Below are 27,920 nucleotides of genomic sequence, written 5' to 3'. Positions count from 1 at the left end.
GGGGCTGATAGGTGATGCGGGGTTAACATGAATACAGGGGGAGGTCTCTGCAAGTGTGTGTACTGGGGGTGCATGAAGTAATTGTGTTGAGGAGGGCAATAGGATACCGAGGAGACGATACAGCAGGGAAGGAGAGAGAAGGCTTATGTAAGGGGCCACGTGTGAATAAGGAGCAGCATGGTTCTTCCTAAAACTACTGTGAACCTCTCATGTTACCAGTGCTTTTACACACTTTCCTGTTGATGATTACTCTGGAATCACAGAAAGGAAAATAGATGTCATTCAACAGACCTTTTTCAAGGTATAATTCTCAAAGACTCATATATCCTGCTTGTGCAAATGTATTTCTCTCTGTTGTTAATCTTACATTGCACAGCAGCTGGATTCTATAACACGAGATAACGCGAGAACCCATCTTGTCAAGTTTAAGAAATGTGTTTGTGTTTGGACTAGGGCTGTCCGGTGAGAAATATGCAAAGGTATTCGAAGAGTTGCAGCACAGCAGGCTGACATGTTCCTCTGTCTGTCCGTCTCCATATCCCCCGTTTCAGATACCGACACAGCGCCGCTGCCGCACTACTGTACACACACACACACCTCTACACACAACAAACAGTGATATCCGTCTGAAAATTACTAATAATAATTAATGTTGAATGTGAATAATGACTAATGTTGTGGAATGATTCCTTATTCCATGGGCTATTTGGGGATTTATACATTATTATTACATATTTATTAGGGCTGTCAAAGTCAACGTGGTGATAACGCGTTAACGCAAATTATTTTCAACACCACTAATTTCTTTAACGCATTAATGCAACTTGGAATTTTAAGGTTGTAGCAGGCTCAGTTTTAAAGCTAGAGTGACGATACTGGCATCATATGAAACTAAAAAAAAAACTGAGGAATCCATTGATACCAACCATATCATACTAGCTTGTCACGAAGGAGGCTAAATAATGCTTCAAACTTATGCTAAATTTTGGCGAGGAAAAACTGGCATGGCCATTTTCAAAGGGGTCCCTTAACCTCTGACCTCAAGATATGTTAGGTGTTGGGCTTGAGTTTACCATGTTATGATTTGAGCATATTTGTATGCTAAATGCAGTACCTGTGAGGGTTTCTAGATAATATTTGTCATTATTCTGTGTTGCTAATTGATTTTCAATAATAAATATATACATACATTTGCATAAAGCAAGTATATTTGCCCACTCCCATGTTGATAAGAGTATTAAAAACTTAACAAATTTCCCTTTAAGGTGCATTTTGAACAGATTAGACGCGATTAACTATGGACAATCATGCGATTAATCGTGATTAAATATTATAAAAGATTAGTTGACAGGCCAATACTTAAAAATAAAAAACCTTGAAGCTTTCAAATACTGATTTGGAGGCCGACTATGATTGCAACGGTCAAAGCTTCCAAGCATTTTGGTCAGCCCTAGTCTGAACCACAGCATTACTGACCAATCAGCGTCCTGTGAGGAGCTACTGGCAGCTGTGTGGTTTAGGTGTGTGTGACGCAACGACACAGATTGGCAACTCTTCGTTCTAAACAACAATAGCGGCTCCTGGGAAGTACAGTAGATGCTGCAATAGCATCAGTTATATCAGAACTAGAGAGTATTTCATCAATGGAAGAAGAGCAAAGAACGGCACTTGAGGCTTTCATCAATCTAAAAGATGTTTTCGCTCTTCTCCCGACTGGCTTCTGCATGAGTTTGATTGACAAATGGTAGCATCAATTGAAAAGTGCCTGCCCTTTTCCAAACGGTAACAAACCATCTGACTCGTCAGTTTACAGTTAAGAGAGATTCTTCCCTCCTTAACAAGGAGGACCCAAGGTCTCAAACAAAGATAGAAATAATGGCTGGTTACTCGTGGGGTTGATGGAAACAGTGTTTTTTCTGCGATTCAAATACAACCATCAAAACAAACGTCTCAAATGTAAAACCTAGGTATGATTGCACAGAAACAAACTTGGATCTAGACTCTGCTTTGCTTCGTGGCAAGGTATCAGCAGACTCTCTGATTTGTATTCGTGGGCAACATTAGATGGCCTTGAAGTCTCGCTCACCATCTGTCTGGGAGCATCATTCATGCGACAGTTTGGTTTTATTGAGCAATCAACATCAAAGAAACACAAAAGTGGGATGATATTTCTTCACTGTGAAATTTTAATGGTTCCTATGAACCCACGCTGAAGGGTGTTATGATAATGTAGCACTTGGCTCTGGAAAGCTGCTGTAATTATTGGGAAATGACACCGAGGCAGACAGTTCTTTGTTGTTAACGTGGAGGGAGAAGACTGGACTGAAGGGAAGCGGAGGGGTCGTCTCAGACTGTGGAGTCTTGTTGAGCTACTGGAACAGACTCAAACTGGGTATCACACAGACGGCGGGGTGTCCGTGTGCACCCCCTCTTGTCTTATTCTGTCTTCCTCTTCCTTTGCACTTTCATGAGGCGACAAAACCCGGCTGGAATTATTTTGTTAAAGTGGTTGGCAAGAATGAAACCAGGCATTGACTTTTGGTTGCCACAGTGACAGACTGTGGACTACGTTTTCATAATTTATCATCATTATCATCATTTATATTAATAATTGTACATGTACCAACGATCATTAAAAAAAAACAATTGCTTTTCTTCTGCTGATCATATTTCATTGCAATAAATATTGGATGAAAGTGTGATGAGCATTCATCATTTAAGACATTATTCAATAATCGGACAGACTTTAGCACTTTGTGGTCTAAAATCATATCAAGAGCGCTAATAGTGGTTTAAAACTAACAGTGACAAATGACTATCACTAAATGTGTATTATGCATTTGAAAGGTAGCATATTTTATACAGTGGTGCTGAAAAATTACCAAGGCTGATCCGTTTTTAAACTTCTGACAGTTCTGTTTGATCGAAGCATTTTTGCAAACAAGGTAAGGTTGTCATTTTGATGAGTGTTATCAGGAAAAACCTAACAAACGGCGCTCTTATTCTGAAGCATGTTGTCAATCAGCTTTTGAGTGATGGTGCCTGCTCTAGCACTCTGAAAATACTCTGATTTTAGCGGCTCTCTCACGTCCATACTTTTATCTCATGTGCCTCTTTGAATGGCAAAATGTGGTTTCTCCCGCATGGGATTTGAGTGTTCAGTACAGAATTTGCAATATAATTTTTCATGTTGAAAAGAAATATGCAAAAATATGTTTCGACTCATGTCATGTGGGTTATTTTCTGAATTTGATGGGTTATATTTATTTATTTATTCAACACTCATAACTCACTCGTTGCCTTTGCAAAATCAGTGGGATCTCTCATTGACTCTGCAGCTAAATCTACACATGAAAAAGTTCTTTTGAAAAGTGTGACAGTGATCCAGATCTGTTTTAGTGTTATAGCAGCGCATAGAAATCTAAAAGAAACCCTGAAATACATCATTCATTCACTCATTCCAACCAAGTCGCCAGAAAAAATGTTAGCATTGTACGTTTCTGTAAACCACGGGATACTTTGAATGTCGACTCAACCAAAAATATGTTTCATATCAGCCTCGTATCACGCGTATAGAAACACACAATGACACATTGTTAATGTGAAACGATTAGTTCGGTTTAGGCAACAAAACTACTTGGTTAAGGTCAGAAAAAACATCCTTGTTTGTGTTAAAATAACATAATAATGTAACATAACAAAGTAACTACCATAAATAAATAACAACCACCCTTAGCAGACTTTCTTACGTAACATTACGTAACAAACATATAACGTTACTTATCACACGGCTGTGTTGAATACTCGATTCTGATTGGTCAATCACGGCGTTCTGTAGTCTGGAATTTCTGTATTACAGACCGTTGCTATGTATAACAGCCCGTTGCTATGGGCGCAGTTCAGATGTTGGACTCTGGCGGATGGTTTTTGTGTCAAAATATTGATTTATTCAGTATGTAGCCGTGTAATAAGCACGATGCAGCATCAATTCAATTTGTCAACCGTACGCAATGTTATTAACTTTGAATATTTCTAGCTTACAATCATCTTTTTGGCTCGTAGCTGAGACTACTAAACGTCATCACGCCGACTCGTCCGCCTTTACAGCGTTGTTGTGTAAACTCGTGCTCATGTAACCTGGTGTAGTTCATTTATAGCCAAACGTTAGCTTTTTACTTCTGCCGATTGTATTCACACTTCAAAAATCATAGAAGTTGTGTTCATTTGTGAAGATTTTCTTGCTGAACAAAACACGTAAGTTGTCAGAAACGTTTGTTTGCCACAGGGCTTATTTTCTGCAATAATCCAAAATGGGAAAATCACATTGGCTTTTTGTTGAGGGAACTCAGGATGATGCTAACTGCCTGGTTGGCCTACAAAAATACATCATCCCTGGAGCACTCTATACAGTATATGTACATTATTATAAACTTCAATCATCATCATACTGCCCCAAAGTTACGTTGCACAACCATCAAAGCTCCACAGCATGTCACCCAATTGCATCACCTCATTCTTTGCTTCCTTCTATGTGCTTTCTCTCTGAAGCTAAATCTGGTTTCTTCTCGTCGTGCCCGTGTTCCATCATCAGCCTTGTGCCTCAAAACGTGCCGCGGCGACGCGGCGTCCATTGCTTCCAAACGAAATGCCGTTTCTGCTGCTTTTTTTTGTCGTCAAACCACGGCATTTCCTATCATGTCAAAGAGGAGTTACAGGGTGCTCAGCACTGATTGAGGCTAATTCTTGTAATGGAGCGCTGATGAGCAGCTGGATATTTTTTATGCACTATTAATTAGCGAAGGGCCATTATGTATCAGGGCCTCGTCTCCAATTGACGATTTCAAGTGCTCATTAAAAAAAGCCGCAATTGTAAAACCCTCAAATTGTAGAAGAGACTTTGGGGAGAAGGGCCCGTGGATTGTTTATTCCACAGCAGTATCCATATATCTGAGGAGAACAATATAAAATGTGGTGTTTTCACTAATTATAGCCATGTCAGTTTGCTTGTAGACAGAGCGCCAAGGCAAGCAATTATAGAAGCGTGTGGGAAGATGTTTTAGGAGCCTATCGCAGTGACATCGTAGAATTGCTAAACAGGTGTTATTACTATTATTATAGAGTATACCTGTTTCTTTTGCATAAACAACTGGGCTCGACAGAAAAAAAAAAAGGTCACATCTGTCTTATAGAACCAAGGCGGCCATGTGAGAGCTTGGAAGTAAACAAACAGTCTGCCAATTCTTAAACCACGAAGCCAAAAACTACAAGACTATCCACCCTAATTCCCTGCGCCAGCCCTCTACAGCATTCAGTACAATAAACAATCTCCACAGCCTGAGGGCGTGTTGAAACAGAAACCAACCACCTCATATGCTTTAAGTTAAAAAAAAAGAAAGTAGGACCTGTTTAAGCGCAATAGACTTCTATATAGTTTGTATCAATTACCATTTCTAATTAAACATGGATTCATTATCTACTGTTAAGGGAATTATTTATTGGAAGTTAGACACTTGCAGTAATTGCATCCCCTTGTTTTATCCCTGACCCTGGTGGTAGGCACAATAAAGCAATTTAAAGTGATTCACCACAGAGACATTATCGTTATTATATTATATATAGAGACACTGTCCTATTAACCTTATGGCGACATGATGTAAAAACAGCAAGGGGTTTTAGGTGAATATGACTGAGCATTATGGACAATAATAGCTAGAAAAGAAGACTAACTGCTGGTTTCGTTTGGGCTTCGGAGAAAAAAAGCTCATTGAAGTCGCAAAGCCTCCACGAGGATGAGTTGTCTGAACTTTGCTTTGATTTCGTGAACACCAGCAGCTCTGAAACCATGTTTCATAATCTCAAGCCCCCCTTTTAGATTTTGCGTCTGTGAAATATTTAAACAGGATGTACTCCTTCAGTTGATCCCCCAGCCACATTCTTCTCTTGTATGTTTGTACAGTGATTCATTTTGTCTGCATGGCTTAAGAGGCATTGAGAGACTCTTGAGAGAAACATGCTTTCTGTTGACTGGTGGCATCATTTCAGCAGCAATGCTTTTTTTTTTTTTTTTTTTTTTATAAATGTATTTAAGCAAAGCACGGCCATCATAGTTCTTGATGAAAACGGCCTCTGGAGTAAATGGGACATCGTTTCTGAGAAGACAAATTGCTGTTTTGTTTATGTTTTATCAGCCCCGGTCTAGTCAAATAACAACAATTTGTAAGTCATTTTGTGTGCAATCAGAACGCCGTTCTTGCTTTTGGCGTGTCATTTCACGCCGTGTAGACTGTACTGACTGCAAAGTAAACGCATCCGCGTGAATATGCTACGCTCAGAGCTAAATGTAAATGCAAATCAGATTTTATTGTCACACACTGTATTGTACACAGCACAACACACAGTGGAATTTAGTTTCTGCATTTAACCCATTCTAGTATTAGGAGCAGTGGGCAGCTACTATATAGCACCTGGGGAGCAGTTTGGGAGTCCGGTGCCTTGCTCAAAGGCACCTCAGCAGTGCCCAGGAGGAGAAGTGGTCCCTCTCCAGCTTCCAGTCCACAGTCCGTACTTTGTCCGTGCAGGGACTTGAAACGGCAACCCTCCAGTTCCCAAGCCATGTCCCCTCGGACTGTGATGTTGAATGAAAAGTGAGAAAGACTGCTTATGATGATGGGTCAAACAAACAGGACTTTCAACTGGGAGACTGGTGTTTCATGTCTCAAAGTGTTGTTGAGTTATTTTTAAGTTACTTTAGTGATGTCTGTGACGTGTTTCCTGTAGTTTTCCTTAGTTTACGTACTTATTTTAAGCCCAACCGTGATGTTTTTTCCTAAACCTAACTAAGTGATTTTGTTGCCTAAAACTAACTACGGCAATTACCATAGCTTTGTTGCATAAACATGACTGTGACCGAACAGCGTGGCCTAAATGACACTCAAAAAGCCGTTTCACAACATCAAGTTCATATCAATTTCTGACATCTGACATCAAAGCTTACATTTTTTAAGCTATACATGAAATAAAATCATGTACTGAAAACAACTGTATATAAAGAGTGGTGCTGTTATGAAGACTTGACTTCGGCATTTTGGCCGTCGCCATCTTGGTCTGTGCTCGTCGCCATCTTGGTTATTTGCAGCCAGACGAGACACGAGAGGGTGGAGCTAAGTACAACCGAACGCTGATCAAGACGTTTTCAGGCAACCAAAAAGGTTATAATTAACTTTGATTGACTGAAAATACATGTGAAAGGGTTACAGTTGTAAAAGGTAAACACGGACAACTTCCAGACCGGACAACGCCGTGGTAGTGACCTGTTAATCCAAAGGTAGCCACGCCGCAAAGCATACCCTGCTTTATGGTCTATTTGACTCTAAATGGGACCATAATTTACTAAATGAACATCATGCTGTATTGAAGAAGACTTGAAACTAGCGATTGAGACCATAAACTCATGTTTACTATGTTTACTGAGGTAATAAATGAAGTGAGAAGTAGGCTCATTTTCTCATAGACTTCTATACAATCAGACTTCTTTTTGCAATCAGAGGAGTCGCCCCCTGCTGGCTGTTAGAAAGAATGCAAGTTTAAAGCACTCCTGCATTGTCTTTACTTTTCAGACCCCCGAGTTGCCCACTGACTGAAAATAAAACACATTACTTTTACAGTACCGGCCCGCATCTCTTCTACGGCCTGTCTTCCCATAATGCCATTGATAATGAATGAGTGTGACTGTAAATGATTGTTGTAACCAAATTATATTATTCTCTTTCTGTTAGAGACTGTGTGATTCCATTTACACACTAACTGGGGCATCAACCCGCTGAAAGAAGAAACTACTTCACGCTCAAAGAATAATTAGTTGACACTTATCACTTTGATCCACTTGTACAGATCTAATCTGGCACAGAAATGAACGACACCCTCGCACAAGGATGGCTGGTCTGTCTCACTGGCATCTACTATAATAAACTCAAGATGCTGGAATATCAGATTAGATCACTCTTTGATCCCCCACACTTTGTTCAAAGTCAGTTGGAGGGAAACTGAGCAAGTGTGCACAGATTTGCAGAACTACAGAATTAGTTTCATCAAGGATGAACGCCAAATACAGTAACACTGAGGAAAAAGTTGTATCTGTTTAAAAACCGAGACATTTATATCAAACAGGCATCAGTAAGGAGAAAATATTTTAGAAAGAGTCATTTGCAGGGAAAGAAATAAAGAATGCACACTCATTTTTTGCATACATTTGCAATCTTGTCATTGCTTGAATAACCATGATGAATAAAACAAATAAAAGACACTGATCCAATGCATGCTTCAATTCTTTGCTCAAATCTTTGCGGTAAGGCCTTTCTGCACTTTATCCACTAGCCAATTTGAAGGAGGATGAGGATGGGGGGTGCCATCACCCCAGTTAGCAAAATGCCTGCCCCTTGTTAACCTGTCAACCCCCCTTCTCCATCCCTTAGTAGCAGAGAGAGTGCAGGGGCAGAGGGGTTGTTTAGTTGAATACATTAGTCTAGACTGCCTGACTTATTGATCCTTTACCTGACTGAGGTTTGTGAAAGTTCGAATCTATGGCCCTGACCGTGGCTCGGAAATATCCGTAGCCTAACTGAGCTGTGTATTGATAAATCCATGGCGCTGTCCGTGGTTCTGAAGTTGCAGATGGATTTGTAATTCGTCTTGGATCTATTATATTTTCTAACTTACATACCATAGCTATCGAAGTATTAAAAAATACAGAATCAAAAGAGTTGTTCATGGGGCGGTACGCTAGCCACGGGTGAACAAAGGGGACCAGACCCCCTGTTAAAAACGAATAAATCGCCTACTGACTGTATCCATACATCCATATTCATAGCTGATAGCATTCGACAGCGAGAGAGTCTAAATCACCTTACAGTGGCACAAATGTTGATGGTGCAACCGGTGCAGCACTTCTGGGGCCCATAAGCTGTCAGAGGCCAAAAAATCACATTCCTACACCGTGTCCACACTGAATCCGCTATATGCACTTCTGTAACGTCATGTAAACAAATCACGTAGACTACCTATCAGCTCAGCGCTCGAGATCAGACTGGAGACGTAACCACTTATCTTCCTGCGTTTGTAATTATTAAACAGAAAACACGTTTAATATTGTGATATTTACTGGAAATTACATACAATACAATATAGCCAACAGCAGTAGGGCACTTTCAGCTCTCTGCTGATCTCCCTCCAGCAAGCTGCCACCTTATTAAGGTTTTTGTAGTGAAAAGAGGATGATAACTCCTCATTTCAACTTCACCAATCAGCCGTTCCTAGTCCATTGAGGTGATTTAAAGGCGAGCGACAGGAATAAATACAAACAAAACTGACAAAAGTTCAGGTCAAAACGGCATCATGTTGCGTTGCTCACGGCGAGTACATTCCAGTAAAAAAAGGACATGGTTCTTAAGCAGTGTTGTTTTTGACTTTGCGGAGCACAAGACCTGTAGGATAAACTTCTAATGGGTGAATACTAGTTTCTTTTTGTTACTATTGAGTGGGATCAGGGATTCAAATCTATAGCACTGTAATTGTTACGTCTCATATGTAGGAAAATGTGCACCGACTGAAATCTGTGTCTGTGAGAACTTTTGGCTGCTGAGTGCAGTAAAAACTTGCACTGGGGACAATCACAATTAAGTTACACTGCTGTCACCTTATATTTTTTGCTAAGAAGTAAAGGAAAATATATTAATCCATACGCAAACTTTAGTGCTATTTGATGTCCTTACTCTTTAACCCACATTTCCTTTCTGTTTCCACTATACTGTAAATGGACATGACAATCTCACCTACTTCATATTGCTTCATTTCAGATTGTGTACAATGACACCTGAGACATCTTCATCTCTGTGTTTAACTTTGAACAGGTGGAACAGTTATCTGTTGAATGAAACATCTGCAGCAATGCTTTTTTGACTTGTTGATATCCTGCAGGACATGGACGAGAGCAGATGTCACTAATAGGTAGACCCAGATGCCGTCCTATCCAGAGCCGGGCCTTTAACCGATTCAATTATTGAGAAATATATCATTTTGACGGAGCGTTTCTATTTTAACCTCACAGCTTTTCTAGCATTTATGGCACTGGTTTAGTGGCCCAAAAAAACTCACAGACCAATTGCATGTGTTGTAAATCATCTCACGTGATGCTAATCAGCCAATCAAATCTGTCCATTCTGCATTGAAAGTCGATTATCAGTGAGATACACACACATGCACACTGGTGGTGAGACAAGAGACAACAGTCGGGGAAACAAGTGAGTCAGAGAAAAGTAATTTCATATGGCGTGCTCTAAAAAGAGAAAAGTATACAACCAAATCAGAGCTTGTAATCAAGAATGGACAGACTCTTACATGTTCATTCTTCCCAAGGGCAGTTCAAAACCAGCATGTCTCTTATGTTCAGAGACCGTGGCAATTATTAAAATGTGAGGAGCCAAAAAGAGACAAAGCACAAATCTTTTAAGCAAACATACCCACTCAAATCCAAACTGAGGGCAGAGAAAATAAACAATCTAAGCTGCTACTTGAATATATGTGGCACTGAATCATAACGCTAGTTAGACACTATGATGTTCCCGACCTTTACTTGAGGAAATTTTCTCTAACTGGACCTCTTTTGAATATTAATTGAATACCCCAGGACTAGAGGAAGAAAAATTACTCAGACAGCCAAAGGAATTATGATGACCATCATATCTTAAAATACCTGTGTATTTTGTCTGAATGTGCACCAAATTTGCATTTTATTAATTAAAAATGATCTAATAAAAAAGTTAAAATGTGTTTGTTGTTCAACATGTGGTGTGCCATTTCATAAAAACAAACTACTGGCATTGTAGGCTATCTGGCAGCAAGATACATTTGGAATATCGCTGTCGAAGTTAACGCAAATGTGTTTGAACACCACTAATTTCTTTAACGTATTAACGCAACTTAACCCCTTAAAAATCCGAAGGCCGCCAATCTTTCGGAGGTTTATGCGGGCTCAGTTTTAAAGCTAGAGTAAAGATGCTGGCATCATATGAAACTAAAAAATCTGAGCTAATGTAATCCATTGGCTAAATAACGCTCCAAATTTAGGCCAAACTTTAGCAAGGAAAAGCTGGCATGGCCATTTTCCAAGGGATCCCTTTACCTCTAAACCTCAAGATATGAGAATGAAAATGGGTTCTATGAGTACCCACGAGTCTCTCCTTTACAGACATGCCCACTTTATGATAATCACATGCAGTTTTGGGCAAGTCATAGTCAAGTCAGCACACTGACACACTGACAGCTGTTGTTGCCTGTTGGGCTGCAGTTTGCCATGTTATGATTTGAATGCAGTACCTGTGAGGGTTTGTCATTGTTTTGTGTTGTTAATTGATTTCCAATAATAAATATATACATACATTCGCATAAAGCAAGCACATTTGCCCACTCCCAAGTTGATAAGACTATTAAATACTTGGCAAATCTCCCTTTAATGTACATTTTGAACAGATAAAAAATGTGCGATTAATTTGCAATGAATCGTGATTAACTATGGACAAACATGCGATTAATCTCGAATAAATATTTTAACCAACTGACAGCCCCAATTAGGAACTTTAGCATTAGAGTAAGAATTAGGAGTTTTTGGTATTTTATTTGTTGAGAAGTTCTCTGTACTGATAAGTCTGAGTGGAGCATTAAAGGAAAATGCTATTCATCTCTGACAAGCGGCAAGCTGGTTGAGATATCTCTGTAGACCCAGCTGATGCCCAGCCTACGCGCACACAGTCTTCGCAGCTAAGTCGGAGCCCCCTAATGCACTTTAAGAGATTGGCATGTGGGCTCAGTTTCCTTCATCATCTTGGCAAGGACCAAGCACGTACCTCAGGACCCCCACCGCTCAGCAGCAGCAACAACAGAGGTGCAGCACCTCAGGGAGCAGCAACATCTACGTCGGTTCAACACCTTCTCCAGACTCAACATACTCTCTTCTGCACACTAACCTGAAGGCACCTCAACCAGCCTCCACAACGACACACTCCACTCGTGGATTTTGTTATTAATCACAACCTTGTGTATGTTTTACCGTGCTGGCACTCACTCAAAAATGGTCAGTTTCTATTTCCATCCTAAGAAAATTCACAGCCAATTTGCGAGCAATTATTAAGCTAAACTCACATACATAGATTTTTTTTGGCCGATGTGGGAGGCTAAAAGCGGAAATCATTATATGCACATGAGCTTTTTGCAGCTGCCGGAGAGGAGCGGGCAGCACAGATGACAGAGGCCACGTAGCGGAGGAGCAATTGAGTGCTTGGAGATAATGAACATATGTGTGAGTGCAGCTCAAGTGGCAACTACTTGTGGGGAAGTAACCCTCAGGAAGAGGGGGCCATAACGACCATCTGTCTCTCTTCCACATATGAGCCGGTGTGAGAATATCAATGGAAACATCCCTTAAACTGTGAGCAGTGACAGCTGTGCATTTTAGTTTGGTCATGGGAGATCAACAACAAGTCGAGCAAATATTAACCTCAGTGTGTGAAAATCACATATTCTCAGACGTTTTGTTTGCTAGAGATTGTGTTTACGGCTTAGGAAAGCCAACAGGCCAAGCTATTTATTTACTAGATTGTGAAAATCTGGCAACATTATTTGTGCAATAGGTCTAGGAAAAGTCAAGAAGACATTTCACTGATTTTGTTTTTAACAAACTCATAATGACTGAAGTTCGAGCTTTCTATTGTTAGCAGTGGGAGAAGTTCAACAGAGATTGTGAGATTGTTTTGCTCATTAGGAAGAATGTTGCAGTATAAAACAAGATGAAAGTAACGAATTGATGGAAATGAACTTTGCACTACGACTGATCATTTATATTTTTTCAAAGAATCATAAGCAAACCCATTTGTGCCCACAGACTATATTATATAGTATGATGAGGAAAGAAATGCCACAACATTAGTTCTGATTGGTCAAAAGTCTTGGAATTTGGTACAGACATACTCTGGGCAGGTACATATATAACAGTACAACTTTGCAATTTTTAGATCACATGAAAAAGACAGAAACAGACAGAATGTTTTTGGCATCATTGGACAAAAATTACATAATAACCTTTCAGCATGTTGTGATTCAAGTGTTCTGAGAGAAAAGTAGACTTCTGCTCCTCCTCATGGCTCTGTTTTCAGGCTTTAGAAAATCTAGCCCTGACAGGAGACTTTGGCCAATCACAGGTCATTTTAGAGAGAGAGAGTGTTCCTATTGGCTGTTCATTCAACGGAGGCAACTGTCAATCACTCGTGAACGCCGATCAAACGTTCAGCCAGCGCTGATCAAATATGAATCAATATTTTGGTACTGTAATGTCTATTTCTCACCTCAAATGTTTTCAGAAACATCTTGTAGTGTACTGGTTAGCTGTAAAATGAGAAAGTTTGGTCCAGCTGGTGGGCGGTGCTTGGTATTTCCTCAACTATTTGTCAACATGGCTGCCGGGTCACAAACTTTCTAATAAATACCAAATACTTGATTGTGCTCCTTGTAGTTTCTGAGATATTGCCATTTTCTTATTACACTATATCTAGTCTTTGGGCATATGGGACTACTGTTTTTCTTAAAATATAATGGAGTGTATTGCAAAAACAGTACTCCCTTGTGCCCAAAGACTACATATAGTATGATTAGAAAAACTCACTTTTCAACCAAATGGTTTGACTGATTTTCAAAATAATTCACATTTCACACTTGTGCTTAAAGGCAAGCCCAGAGAACATTAAATATAATATTAAAACATAAAAAAAATTGCGGGCACAAATGAGTTAACCTGTTAAGCCCTTGCCCTATTCCTCGGAAAAAAATGTGACTAAAATAACTACCCAAAATGAATCAACCATAAGGCTTACTGTAGATGAATATATCTAGTCTCATTTAAAAGGTTAGAAGATAAGGAATAAGAATAAATAAAAAGTAAACTAAACTACATTTCCATGGAGATCACAATGTAGAGGCACTAACAAAAAATAAGATTTTTTTTTTTATCCTTGCCTAGTATAAAATCTTAATTTCAAAGGAAATATCACCATTAAAACAAAGATGCCATTGATAACGATGCAACCTAATGTATTCTACTTCTCTTTACTACAACTGGGACTGTACATTTGATGAAAATACATTAAAATACACCATTAATTATATAATTTATAAAGATATACTCAGGGGCTCTCCATGTTTTGTTCATGTATACTGTATACATACTGTCTGTTTACTGGGAGATTTACTTCATAACAGTATTTATTTCCATATAGCTATGTTACAAATAGCATGAATATCAAACAAACCATCATGGGCCATACACAATATAAATCAAAACCAACACGATGCACATCGTTATTATAGTTCTAATATTGTCATTGGATTGGATGGATGACCTGATTGTCCTGCAAAGGCTCTTTCTCTTGGGACCCTAGTCCAATTCTGTAAAAGCAGGTTTTTAAGGTTTTGGAAAAGCGACCTCTCATCTCCCCTGTAGCAGCCTCCTGAGACACCTCAATAACCAAAGTGCCATTCTACCATATGGTAATGCTGACTGGAGGAAGGTCTGATCGGAGGTGATTATACATCTGGAATGGTCCAACATAATTGGGGCTCAGGCTCCCTGCGGACAGCTGCAGAGCCTTTTTCTGCATTGCAAAACAAAAACCTGGATGATCAACCTGCCCCTGTACCCCCCCCACCCCAACCCACCCCCTCTTCACCCCCTGCTGTCCTCTGAACTGTAATGGTCTGTGCGATAACGAGTACCAAACCGCCCATCCTGAAGCAGCGTAACCAATTTTAGAGGTGCCGAGGGAGAGGGCAACGAGTGAAAGTTCCCTTTTCATTCACCCCCCTCACTGTATGTAAAGTGTGGAGTTTCAGGCTAAAGGTGGCTCACCGGTGTTCAGGCTGTTGCGCAGGACATCTGTTCACTGGCTGCCAGCCAAAACCAGCGTGTTTCACAGATTGGCGCATGTGGGAACAAAGGCTGGTTTTCACTGCTGTGCTTCAATGCATACAGATTTATCTCCGCCGATTGTCTGTCCTCTGTATGCACTCCGTGTTGCGTATATAATGACTGAATGATGAATCAATGTCGGTCCTAAGTGCATAAATAAACTATTGGAACTGTCCTCAACTAAATAAATTCTTTATCACTCCTCAACAAACTGATTTATAAAAAATTGTTTCTCCATTAGTGTATTATCTTTGTCACTGTTCTTCCAGACAGACAAATTAGTCAGCTAATGAACTAAGAACACAGACAGTAGAACCGATCAGGCTTCATTAGTTACGTAGAGCAGATATAGACACCCAGTGAACCAGGTGACTGATACCTGGCATGTCATGCAGACACAAACTCAAGTCTATTCTGAGCACAAACAACACGACTGTCAGAAAACATAAACATCGCCATACAGCTCACAGTAAACTGACCATATTTCCAATAGTACCTCGTCTTGACACAGTTATGGTGTGCACACTAAATGTGTCACAGATGGGTCACACATAAAAAGAAAACAATCTTCATCCAAATGCACATGATTGTATTTTTCACTGGATTGTGCCAAACGGGGGCTTGAGAAAGAAGACTAGCTCGGGGCAATATTTTCTGTGTACAATCGTTTGTGCCGTCAAAGAAAACAAAACAGCAAAGAGAGAAACCATCAGGTCAACTTTAAAGGGGTAGTTCGGGTGTTTTGAAGTGGGGTTGTATGAAGTACTTATCTTTAGTAGATGTATTACTTACAGTAGATGACGGTCGGCACGCCCCGAGTATCAAGAATCAGAAACGAGCATCGGCACCGGAGCAAAGCAATACAGTGCTCTGCATGAGGGCGGCAGAAAAACATATTTCAGCCACCTAAAAGAAAGGCTTACCTAAAAAAATTGAAATCTGTTTAAGTGTACGCCATATTTAATATATTTTCCGACTGCGAACTGAAATGAAAGTGAAACGTATCTATACTGTTTTTGTAATCTGAACCTGCTGGCTCTGGAGGGAGCCTAGATAAGTTTCAGTTCAGTTCCCAGTCGGAAAGGAGAAAGAAAGGGCTGTCTGACGGCAAGATAAAGCAGGGAAAATATAGCGTACATTTTAACGGATATCATGTTTTTTAGGTGAGCCTTTCTTTTAGATGGCTAAAATATTTTTTCTGCCGTCCCCATCCATAGCACTGTATTGCTTTGCTCCGGTGTCGGTGATCCTGTGTGTTTCTCGAAACTGGGGGCACGCTGACTGTCATCTCTGTAAGTAATACACCTACAACAGATAAGTACCTCATACGACCCCACTTCAATCACTTCAATGCACTAATAATAAAGTCCAATTAACATATGTGTATATTGTTTTCATCATCTGAGAAGTACCCTATCGCTTTATCTTCACAAAGCATATCTTAGAACAGTGGCAGATTATTTGATGAGAAAGTCAAATGTGTTTTAAAATCCCTGGCTGGCTCAAAGACTGGGTCACACTGCCTCTCTGGACAGGTCAAACTTATTGAGCTACTTAAGGAACTTAAATTGACTCCAGTACAGTCATTTGGCTTCAGATCTCCAATTGTCTTTGACACTTCAACACAACAAGAACAGACACGGTTCACCTCTGTGATCTGAAAGAAAGTGAGCCATAGATGTATGTCAACTATTTTGTATTCAGATAGCTAGAATCTGACTAACCAACACTCATAAATTTGGATTGTAATGTGTATGTATCTAGTAGAAGTCTTACACAGAGATACTCTGAAGAGTGAAAACAAATTTGATAAATTCACAATTCAGATATTATATTTTTTGCCTTCATAATTTTGACATTTTACATTTGTATGAATGCCTGTTTCATCTGACCTGCATGATGATTCCCCAAATAGCTGCAAGGAGATTTTTTTTGACACGACTGCAACATTTGTGTTGAGCTTTGTATTTCCACTTCAGTTTGACACTTGACTAATGGCTGCGTGGTCAGATGCCTGGAAGCTACAGATTAACTATTCAATATTTCTAAAGCAAACTGCCTTTAAAATTCTGGACATTTAGTAAGTGTCAAAAAATGTCAACATGTTAAATTTACATACTATACTAGAATATTGACTAAGGTCTCTCGTGTCTCCAGTCCGCAGGCTACTGGGCATTTTGTCAAGTAGTTACTAAAATATGAATGAAACAGTATCCTCCATTTCACCGAGGCTGCTCAGCAATTTTTCAATATAAGCTATTTCCTCACATGAAATAAACATTGTTTTTAGCTACACTAGCAGCGTGGCTTTGGGGATGGCAGTGTCTGTCAGTCGGTCCACCTCTTTGGTCCAGACTGAAATATATCAACAATTATTGGATGGATTGTCATGAAATATTGGTATAGGCATTCATGTTCCCCAGAGGAAGAATCATAAGGACTTTGGTGATCCCCTGATTGTTCCTTTTACGCCATCATAATGTTGACATTTTTGTTTTGCATGAAATGTCTCTATAATTATCGGATGGACTGTCATAAAATCTTGGTATGGGCATTCATGTTCCCCAGAGGAAGAATCCTACAGACTTTGGTGATCCCTTGATTGTTGCTATCAGAATGTTGACATTATTTGTCGCAAAAAGCCTCGACAATTATTGGATGTACTGTCATGAAATTTTGGTGCAGGCATTCATGTTTCCTATAGGATGAATCTTGTTGACTTTCGTGATCCCCTGATAATTCCTCCTGCGCCACCGTGAGGTTAAAATTTGTGGTTCGAAGTGAAATGTTTCGACATTTGTCAATCCGTTGGATGAATTACCATGTAATTTGGTGTAGACTTTGTGAATTTCGATGTCCCCCTTCCACCATCAGGTCAAAATCGAAATGTATTCAATCAATTGGTTAATCTATCTAGACAACAGTTTGCTTTTCTTTACAATGCAGATTATAGAATTACAGAACCAAGAGTGGCTTGTTAACTTCGGACACTGCTTTGCTTTAATGTGAGACATTGTTTAAAATTTAGATTATCACCATTTGATTTGATTTTCCCACAAGGCACCTGGTATACTTTCCTATGCCCAGAATAACATTGATTTCTCATCGTGATATGGAATTATGATCTATTACTAAAGCTATGACTCAAGATTGGCCTTCCAGTTAACAATATGAGAGAATATCTTTACAGTTAATTGTCAATATCTAACAAACAAAGCCCCACTGTAGCTTATATTCTATTTATGTATATTATTGATAGTGTTGTTTTTATTCTGAAGGATTTTTCATTTGACAGCGACAAAGGGACAAATAAGAATTGTTTGTGAACGAGAAACAATAGGCAGGAAGGACAAAAGATGCAAAAGCTGTGACATTGTGAGCGTAGGCATGTACAATATACTCAGTACTCTCAGCTCTCCATGACACATGGCTGCCTGTCTCTTGCCTGTATTGATTTTTTACAGAGGGTAATAAATGTTGTCCGACTTAGCCAAACTCCGGGTCACTACATTAAGCTATAAAAACCTTACAACTATCCTGCTGTGGGATGGGAAAACACATAAAAAGCCACAAGCGGATCTCCAATGAAATCATTCTACATATTAAATCGGGAATAAAAATGTCATGGTTACTGGCCGAAGCTCTTGTCGCGCTGTTTTATGTTTATATACGACCCCTTAAAAAATGGACAACCACTGTCACACTACATTCTTTTTTTTGCACTGGAAGAACAGCTTTCTATCTACCTTTGGGCTATGACGCAATACTGTACATTTCCGTTAAAAAATGAAATGCAATGCCTTTGCCAGTGGCTTTGTTTAAACAGCAATGTCTCAAACTTAATGATTTATTGATATTTAATCTCTACATTTTTAAATATGCTTATACTTGACATAATTTTGTCTGAGCAACTGCCATTTTTTTCTTGGCAAAGTAACACTGTGTACCGACTGTATACCTGAGAGACATAACAACAAGCTGCCAGGGAGATGAGGGCAAACAGGGAAAAAAAACACTATCTCTACCTCAGTATTTGCTTTGGTGCAAAATGCAACATGCAGCAAAAGGCTTTTTGTGATTAAGGTACTAAGCTTTTAATGTCTGAAATGTTCCTAGTGCTTTTGCCATTGGTTCAGTCATAAAAAACTAGGCCACTGTTGCTTTCCCAAAATGTCACCTTCCTCTACTCTTGTGTAAAACTTCCGCTGTCAAGAATGCACAATGCAACTTTGGGGAAATATGATTAGAGATTCTTAGATGAGACGGAAGGCCTATGAACACAAGGGGAAGGGTGGGAATAACAAACCATAGTACCTTATGTAACCTGTCTGTGGAGCAAGGGGGAAAGATAAAGAGAGAGTGCATGAGAGGGAGAGAATTGTGGAGTATGCAAGGTGAGGATGACAAGGGATAACTCATCTGTGGATATAATGATTTTTTTTCTCACAAGTGCCTATATGAGGCTCAAATGTTCCATTTCTGAATCTTTTTATGAAGTCCCATTGGGAGCTGCCATCAAAACACTACAGAGATGCTGTAATAATATATTGTTGAGAAACCTGTGTGTATATATCAGAGGAGAGCACAATGATATAAATACGTAGAAAATATGTCGGACAATATTTGAGAAGTGGCTGTGTGTAATTATATGCAGCATAATTAGATTATAATGTAAAAATTATTCAATGTCTAATATACTGTATGTACAGAATCCCTGAGAGGCAAGTGAGAAATAAATTCTAATTCTAAATTGTTTTCTCTCTTGTGTTTATAACATAAGAACAGGTGAAAAAAAAAAGTTTTTGCCAGGAAAATTTTTCTAAGTTAGTTTTATTCATTTGTGAAAACGGGCGAAAAAATTGCTTCGGCAGCTTATTTTTATTTTTTGTCAGGATCATTTTTTGTCATACTCATTTCGGCCACAGTAGGCATTTCAATTTCTCCATGCACTCTAAACACAAGGCACATACTGTCTATTTTGGGTTAGCAAGCTATGTAAAGAAAACATGAATGCTTTTAGTATTATTTAGAAAATGGGGTAGTGGTGCATTTCAGTTTCTTTCGGCTGACATGATTATTACAACAACAAACACTTAGAAAAAAAAAAAGAATCACCTGGCAAAACTTTTTTTTTTACAGATTAATTTTTTTAAAGAAATTTGAAAAGCATCCGAGAAAAATCTATTTTTTATCCCACTTGTTAAGTCATAAACAGAGGAGAGAAATCTTTTTAGATCAGACTTGGTTCACCAGATTTTTTTTTTCTCTCTTGCCTCTCAGGGTTTCCGTATGCATTGTAATGACAAGATCTCTTTCATTTTCCTAACTATTTTTTTTGCCCTGTAGTCATGACTATTCTCTTTTTTCCTGTGTCAATTTGCCCGGCAGGTTTTATCATGGGATGTTGACTAATGTGCATATAATAGCAGGCTTACAGAGGGAGAATGTATTAGTCAATGGAAAATAATGCTGCTACCTCCTTTCTCTGGAAGCTGGTATAAAAGGAAGCAGGAACAGTGGTGGCTGATGCTACAAAGAATCACATTTGCATTTGAAACGTCAAAATAGCAAAGACGGCTACTTGGGAGCCAGAGCAGACAGAGAATATGTCAAGAAAATAAAAAAAATGTATTCCCTTAGATGCCCTCTTAGCCACTGTGTCTGAGCTATCACCCACACCCTCTTCTTTGTTTTGGCTGGGATGAAAACCTGCATAGTGTTTGGCTCTATTTAATACAGGCTTTACTGCATATGCTGTCTGATACATTTAAATCTATAGCACAGACAATCAATTGTTTCAAGTTACAGAACAATAAACCGATCTGAGATTTGCTTTTGGTTAGAATACAAATCTGTGGAGCATTGGGTCACAATGGCACATGTTTGCCAGCATACCACATATGTCACATAATGACTCCTTCCCTGTCCTTGACATGCTATGAACTGTACAACACCGTTGGCCAAAAAGCAGAACATCCGAATTCTAAACTGCCTTTGTCTTTTCTCCAAATAATCTCCAGCAACTGTAGCCCTCCTACTGGCAGCGCTCCAGGACCAAGAGCTACAGTATAAGGATGCCATCAGCCCTGGCTCTGTGGTGACCACGGTTCCGGGAGCCGGAGGTCAGCTCTTGCGAGCAGTAAGTGCAGGAGCGGAGGAGTTATAAAGGCCTGCCAGGGACGAATGCAACGCTTTGCCAATGAGAGGTCCTCGAGGTGACCCATCTCTCTTACTCTAGTTTAGCTTTGCTCATTGAAGGACCCACAAAACATGGTTGTATGAGACTTTCTGTGAGGTGAATGTCTTCCTGTTCCAAAACGAAAATGTGACTCAGAAAATAGAATAAAAAAATAATAATTGCACTAAGTAAGTAAAATAAAGTGGCACTTGGATCATTGCATAACAAAAAAGTGATATTACACCTAAATTAGATGATCCTGTGATCCATGATTACATTAGCATTTAACCTAAATAAGCATACAGCAAGATGATATAATTTTTATATTTTGTATTTCTTTTTTTTTGAAGCTACAGTGGGTTAGGATAAATCACCCGCTTTGAATGTTATCAGCCAATGAATGGGCATTATCAGCCTATATGGGTTAGAAGGGGCCTGCTACACCTGCTAGTAGGTTCAGGAGGCCGTTATCCTTTATTCACAAGGTTAATCACCGATAGGAATATAAGAAGACAACGCTGAACACTAGTGGCCGTAGTAATTATGATGGGGGTGGATGGAGGGGTCAAACAAACACAGGACTTTCACCCGGTTCGTAAGTTACGTAACAAGCATACTTATTTCAATCCAAAACACAATCTTTACTGAAACTTAACCAAAGGCCTGTACTATGAAGAAGGATTTGGGCTAAGTGAGGTAACTTCAGGGTTAACCCTGGGATTTCAGTCTTACGGTGGTGGTTCACTTCTTACCAGGGCAGATCGCCATGGTAACTTATGCTGAACACCTAACCTGCTCCTGAGCAGGTTATGTTCCAGATGAGAGATCAACTCGTATAAAGGCACTGCATACGGACCAAAGCAACAGTTTAAACTGACAAATGCAGGAAGGACAGCTGTCTGTATGCTGTGGGTGATTACCACTTTGATTTATGTTTTTATATTTATTTTTTTATTTGCTCCGCCAGAGTCAGGGACGCATCTGAAAGAAGGCTGAAATAGTCATACATTACATAACATTAGCAAATGGCATAATTAAGTGTAATGCTTTCATTCATTGTATTCTGAAAGTTATTTATATATCACTGCCAACTATCTAGACAATTTTATCTGAGAAGATACCCTGGGTATGTTGAACTTGCTTTGTAGTACAGACCTCAAGTAGTTTTGTTGCCTAAACCCAAAGTTGTTTTGTTTCAATTCACAACGTTAAGTTTCACTTTTGCTTTCACAACGTGGTAGGTTCAGTTTGGCTCGTCTGAAGCATTAGAATGACAGTGGTAACCACAGATAACAGCCATTAAATTGCCTGAAAATATTCTAAATGTGTGCACCTGGATAAAACCTAATAGCTCGAGAGGAAAAACTGCTTCACTAGGAAAATAAGGTTCTCTTTAAGTGGTTCATATCACTTTAAAAGCCTATTTATCCAACAAACTCAGAATGAAAGGACTCTGCCCCCTCTGCCTACTGCTAACACTAACAGACTGCAACCTGCGCTTACTTCAGAGAACAGCTGTTTTATGACATTATGGTTATTTTTATTACGAAAGGTAATTTTGGATTTAAAGGGCAAACATTTCTAATTGAATACTCAAACAACGGAACTCACCTGGTTTGCACCCCCCGTGGAAGCAACACATTATATATTACCATACACTGATTGAAGTCATGACCATGTATTTAATTATCAAGGAGAGGAAAACATGCACATTCTCAAAAAAATTTTGTGGTGCTGGGAGTAGATCCCCTCCAATATGTACTTTTTCAAAAAAATGACTTGCTCCCGCACACACTTTTTTCTCTGCTTTACTAGTCAACGTTTCGGTCAACAAGGACCTTCATCAAGACATTAAAAATAAAGCAGAGAAAAGTGGGAGCAAGTCATTTTTTTTGAAAATGCATTTAATCATATCTTAAAAAAAACAGATCTTGGACATGCGACTAGTGAGAGTTAAAAGCATCTTTCTTCATTCTAACCTGTCATACACAGTTCACATTGATTTCTTTATTATAATTTACAAGAAAAGTAATGCAGCAGTAGGCCATTATTCAACTTGCTAAGTGTATCCTCTGCGAACACACAGACGCCTATGATGTCAGTGTTGAGGTCGTTTTTTTCATTTTTTTTTTCATTTATGGGACTGTCAATTGAATAATTAGGTTAGTGGCAAGAATAATCCTTTTTACTTACAAGGATTACAGCTGCTTCAATTAGAAAGAAAAAGGCAGCCGACTGTCTCCATTGTGTGGGACAACTTTCATCATGACCGAGACAGTATCAATGAAGTCTAATTGTCCGTGTACATTCAGATTGTATTTATCGTTAAGCCTTATTTTGGTTCATGTATTTATACGTTTTAAACAAAGAACAGATTTGTTTAACTGCATGCTGTAACATCTAGCGAATCATGTTCAGTTTGTTACTTTTTGACACTTTTGTGATGCTGCGGTAATTCTATTCCTCATGCACTACGGGTGGTGTCGGAGAGAATGTGCAGCCCGGCTGATATTATATATCACTTGCCATAATGTTCCTACTGTATGTCAAAATCGAGCATTAACACTTTCCACCTTTGAGGCTTCCTTCCCCCGCATTACATAAGCTGGATCAGTTTTAAGATTATGGTTTCTCTAATGCCGCGCTTTAAATGACATCCGACACTTTCCACACTAACGCATCGTTACCCTTTGTCACACTGGGTGGTTCTGATAACTACACACATTGCATTGAACATTACATTAATGCGCTTTGCAACTGAGGCCATTTGGTGCAAGTAAATGAATGCACACAACACTATATGTTATCCAGCATGTGCATGTGGATGTGAGTGTGTGTAATGGGACGGGGGTGTGAAGGAATAAATAAGACATCTGTGATGAGATATAGCAGCGGTGTTAATGCATCACCTGTGACCGCGCTTACAAAACAAAACTGCTTTGATAATTTACCACGGCCAGATACAGTCACGGTACACGAAATGAGAGACATCACACATGCGTGTGCAAACACAGTTCCTGTGGAGATATATATCTATATATAAATCCTGCAGCCCTCCCCCTCTTCTCATCCTGTCTCTCTTTCACTGCTGACCGAGACATTTGGAATGCTGAAATTCACTGTGAGAGCTGACACTGTTTGATGAGTCAAGTACTTTGTTGCCTGTCTTCAGAGGTCCTAAATATGCTTCCCTCAGGTATAGTTATGCACTGTATGATGAAATCTGAGGCAGGGGTTTGAGGGAAGACGTAATAAAATAGCTAACCTTAAAATTCTACTTGCATAGTGGTGAACAGGCAGATTCTTGTAACCATAGACGAACGCGGTGACCGCTTTGTGTGTTCCGCCACCTAGCGCCGCCGTCATTACTGCGATGGCAAGTTGTAATGACTCTGATGTTGGCTAACAGTATTAACTGGTGACTTTCAGCCCGAATGCGTCAGTGGTTGCTCATAGAAACCTACATACATGGTTGGCGTGGATAATAAACACATATGAGTATGTATTTATCTTGATTAAATCAAAATTGAAAGCTTTGACGAGGACACAGCTGCCGTCGCTACAAGCAATCACGACGCGTTCGGCTGAGAGTCACCAGTTAACACGGACAGCAGGCCCTTTTTAAGTGTTCTGTTTGTGTTGCCGACCGAATGACGTTTACTTCGTGGTCATTAAAGCTGAAGTAGGTGAGATTGGAGCAAATATGATTAAAAAAAAGCTATTTTTATAAAACGGTAGCTACATCCTAACAGTAATGCATGAAACAGGTAACCTGAAAAAAATCATGTGCCTCTGTGTTCTCCGGTGCTCCTAACGGCATCTGCAAGATTTCACAGACCGGGGGAAAACAAGCAGTAAGAGCTGATCTGAGGTCTGCTGTCCATCTGCTGTCCATGAGAGCCGGCAGTCAATCACTAGCGAACTCCGACCAAACGGTCAAACTAGGCAGCGCTGATCAAATATGAATCGATATTCTGTTATGTTAATGCCTATTTCTCACCTCAAATGTTTTCAAAATCATCTTGTAGTGCACGGTGTAGCTGTAAAATTAGAAAGTTTTTGTCGCAGTAGCCATTGTGAATTCTCTTGAAGGAATGCTTAACTACCGGACTACCATGACCGGAGCACAGCCAATAGGAACGCTCTCTCTCTGAAATGACCTGTGATTGGCCAAAGTCTCTCGTCACGGGCTAGATTTTCTTAAAGCCTGAAAACAGAGCCATGAGGAGGAGCAGAAGTCTAGTTATCTCTCAGAACACTTGAATTACAATATGCTGAAAAGTTATTATGGAATTTTTGCCCAATGATGCCAAAAATATACTGCCTACTGCTGGTTTAAGGTTGTATTGTTTATCTTGGTGTTATTGGTGGAGGTACTGCAGTGTGGCATGAACGTGATACAATGGATGTGATATAATGTATTAAATATACTGTCAGTAGGCAACTTTATTTACTAACAATAAGCGCACACTGCAATATAATACAGGGGCATGTACTGTAAATGTTATTTATTGATAAGGAAGCACAATAAACACGTGACCTTCCACCATGGGTCCCATTCAAATAAATGCATGATTACTATGTTTACTTCAATCAAACCTGAGCTCCATGTTGCATAACCATTGGCATTCTGTCAATGTGACACTCTTCCTCAGACTGCTTGTTAAAGTTCGATGTTTTGGTTTTGCAGCTGGTTTATTTCACAAGTAACCAGCACGTTTGGATGCAACATGCAACACTCGACTTGCACAGCAGGTTCCAACCTTGACCTGTCTAAAATATTTTTCTCACTTGTCTAGGTTACCTTTTATTTCACCCTCTTTCAATGCGTCGTAGAAAATCAAGCAACATTTTTTTTTTTTTTAATAAAGCAGAGGATGAAGCATTATCCAATGAGAATCGACTCACAGAGATTGTGTTTGCGCTTGGACAATTCCATCAGATGTGACGCAACATTAACGCAACGGAGCAGCTTTCGGAGGTTTCAAAGCTAGCACTCCCTCAGCGGCTGATGGCTGTAGTGGAGCTGCAGCTTGGGCGATTGTTTCCAAGTTAATCAGACGCTTTCTTGATTGAGAATTTCGTAAAGAAACAAGTTGTTACATTTAGAGGTGCAACAGTATTTACTGGGGGCATCTCTAATCTATTTTTCCATTAGTGTTAAGAAGAATCAACAGAGATAATAATACTGCAAGATTGTGTGTGGGCAGCTTCCAAATAGTGCCGAGTTACATCACATGCTGCGTGATATGGATAGTTTGGTTTCATTTGGACATGGCGGTCTCTGCTTCAACCTGGGATTTATTTTTAATACAAAGTTTAACTGAATGAAATGAAGCCTCATAAGTTTGAATCAATCTTCAAGTAAGGAGGATTTTGTTAAATGATCAGTGTAGGAGGATGTTTAGTTTCCCTCTTGGCTAACCCATGTGCCAATATCCTGACAACTAAATTAAACATAAAACACGTCAAAACAGGATTAAAATTCAAGGGGCAAGGTTTGACAATTAGTAGGCTGACTGATTCTTCCAATGTCCGCAGGTGGCCCTTCTCGCTTTTGTTACTGCCCCCTCTTTTATGATATGAGCGTCCTCCCGTCGGAGGACTTTGGCTGAGCGAGTCTCCAAAAGGCAGAGATGGCGTGGGCGGATGGCAGCCTGTGACTACAAATGAGAGCACACAAACGCACAGTCTAATCCGTCACACATGTAATGAGCGCGTCCCTGCTATGCTCCCCTCAAGAAGACACACCATTCGCATAAACACACACAAACGCTAACGCACATTCACTCCCACACACAGACAGCAGCAGAGAGAGGAGAGATTAAAGCATGACATCCGTATGATTCCAATGCCCTTAAGATATTGCACACACAAGCGGCATGAAACAGAGTTGCTCTTTGTATTCTGACTTCCTACACATGAAAAAACCAAAGTAAGGCCATGCTAATCAGGGCAGGCCACACATGGATATGGCCGCGCATATAAAGCATTGAGAGGAGAAACTTTTGAACTAAATGTTGTCCTAGCCTCTGCCACCCTGTTGCTCTCAGTGTGAGACACAGATCTCTGCGAAGCCTCCAGTGAGAAGCCACAATGAGAGGAGCACAGACCTGTTAATTAAGGATTAGTAACACATGATAACTAATTGTAACCCAGCCGTGTTTTAAAACAAACCACCTTCCCCTTTTACCCGGCCAGCTCTCTCTCTCTCTCTCTGTCTTAGTCAATTTCCATATAAAAAGGCTTTCGATGAGGGTGCCATCATTTGATTGTGCTTGAACGTTTTCTATCTCTGCCTCTAATGGAACACATTTACACAGGTTTGGGAACAGAGTATCCACGATGAAGCTCTCGGCTGGCACACAAGTGTGCACGTACTGTATACTGTATTCAGGACTCCAACTCAGTGAATCTGAGCATGATGCTTAGAAATCCCATAAACAAAGCTGATGCCAAGGGAAAGGTTACATGTGGATAGTTATGACCATAGACTGTATGTAAGAAGTGGACTTAGTCACCGTGACGTCTTGGTGTTTGGCCGTCACCATCTTGGTGTTGTCATAACTTTTACACAAATATAATGAAACAAATATTGTTTCAAAGTTTTCTGAATCTGCTCTTTTAGGGCAAACATTTCCAGAAGAATTAAATGCTCAGACGAAGGCTGTGATATGTGTAAATAATAAAATAATCTAGTAATAATAATGGTCAAAAATTATGTAAAATTCAATA

General features: G+C 39.7%; 1 protein-coding gene across 3 annotated transcripts in view; it reads right to left on the bottom strand.

Annotated features, from left to right (window-relative positions):
* Positions 1-27,920, bottom strand: part of alk (ALK receptor tyrosine kinase) — a 474,023-nt gene that overhangs the window by 175,835 nt on the left and 270,268 nt on the right. The gene's annotated exons all lie outside the window — the stretch shown is intronic.

This window comes from Sebastes umbrosus, chromosome 16 (assembly GCF_015220745.1).
Source record: "Sebastes umbrosus isolate fSebUmb1 chromosome 16, fSebUmb1.pri, whole genome shotgun sequence".
In the NCBI taxonomy this organism is placed as follows: domain Eukaryota; kingdom Metazoa; phylum Chordata; class Actinopteri; order Perciformes; family Sebastidae; genus Sebastes; species Sebastes umbrosus.
Note: the sequence above shows the minus strand (reverse complement) of the source record. Positions and strands in the feature narration are given on the sequence as shown.